Source organism: Capsicum annuum, chromosome 8, assembly GCF_002878395.1.
Source record: "Capsicum annuum cultivar UCD-10X-F1 chromosome 8, UCD10Xv1.1, whole genome shotgun sequence".
NCBI classification, from domain to species: Eukaryota; Viridiplantae; Streptophyta; class Magnoliopsida; order Solanales; family Solanaceae; genus Capsicum; species Capsicum annuum.
In genome coordinates, this window is record NC_061118.1 from 135,541,897 (window position 1) to 135,543,615 (window position 1,719).

Here is a 1,719-nt window from a genome sequence, read left to right on the forward strand (position 1 = left end):
CAATTATAACAAGTACATTCTTTTATAGATTTCTTTTTTCTATATGTAGTCTTTTGTATTTATAATTTTTTACATGATATCTTTTTCTTGATTTCTTGTATTTATATTTTGATTTTTTATATTTCTTATATTTCTTATGTCTTTTTCTTTTCTTATAATATCTTTCTTCACATCCGAATTGGGGTGCTATTTTATTTTTGCAACATGCTAAATTTCTTATCAATGTTTTTTTCATTTTTAATTCTTCTCTATATTTTTCATATAAGTTTCTATACCATTGATGTAAAAATTTTATTGTTGCTCCTAGAGTATCTACTATTTTTGCTTCTTCCCAACTCTTTATTATCTTTGAACTAAATGGTTCGGGTAATTTATTAAAATATAATTTTCTTATTTCTTTACTTTCTTGAAGATTATCAAATCTTTTATTTATTAGCAAAATAAAATAGAAGTTGAGAAAAAGAAAAAAAATGATCAACCAAAATAGAGAAATAAAAAAAAGATTAAGATAAAAAAGCAAGAAAAAAAATAAAGATTAAGAATAAAAATAAAGAATTAAAAAAATTGAGAAAAATAAAAATGAGAGGAAAAAATAAAAATAAAGTTTGAGAAAAATGAGGGGAAAAAAAAAATGATAAAGACCAAAAATAAAATAAAATTAAAGGTTGAGACAAATGAATTAAAAAAAAGAAATAAAATGAAGAAACAGATAATGTTTGAGATAAAAAAAAGAGAAAAAATTAAAGGTTGAGACAAATGAATTAAAACATGAAAATAAAATTTAAAAAAAAGGTGAAAACAATAAAAATAAAAATAGAATCTTAGAGACAAATTAGTATGAAAAGTTAAAAAATATTTGAGGTGTAAAGAAAAAAATTGTACTTGTACTATACTAAAAAAAAAGAAGTAGATAATGCTTGAGAAAAAAAATAAAATAAAGGTTGAGACAAATAAATTAAAACATGAAAATAAAATTAAAGAAAAAATAAAAAAGTAAAAATAATAAAAAATAGAACATAAGAGACAAATGAGTATGCAAAGTTTAAAAATATTTGAGGGTGTAGAGTAGGTATTTGAGAAAAATCAGGAAAAAAAGAGAAATAATAAAAACAAAAAATAAAGGTCAAAGACAAATGAATTAAAAAAAAAATTAAGAAATAGATAATGTTTGAAAAAAAAAAGAGAGAAAAAAAATAAATGTTGAGACAAATGAATTAAAAAATAAAAATAAAATTAAAGAAAAAAAATAAAAAAGTGAAAATAATAAAAAATAGAATTTAAGAGACAAATGAGTATGAAAAGTTTTAAAATATATTTGAGGTGTAGAGGGGCAAAATTTTACTTGTACAATATTTAAAAATGAAGAAAGACTAATTTTCAAAGACTTTTCTTATTGAGATTAAAAATCTAAAGCCACCCATATTTTAGTTTATGACATGTAATTTCCTGTGTTAAAGCATACATACCTATTACTTGATAGTATCATGGTTAATCATTATGATTTTCCAGTTCATTGAACCGTAACAATTAAAAATTGATTTAATTTGATGTAAACACAATTTGCTAAGAAGTTACCAATTATATTATCCTTGATACAAATGATCCCTTAATTAGGGATAATCAGAGGCAGTTCAACCATTTAACTAACGAGATTACCAAAACTCAATAGCTTTTACTTAAAAACTATTCGGTAAAAACTCTCCAATGCCATTTCATTAC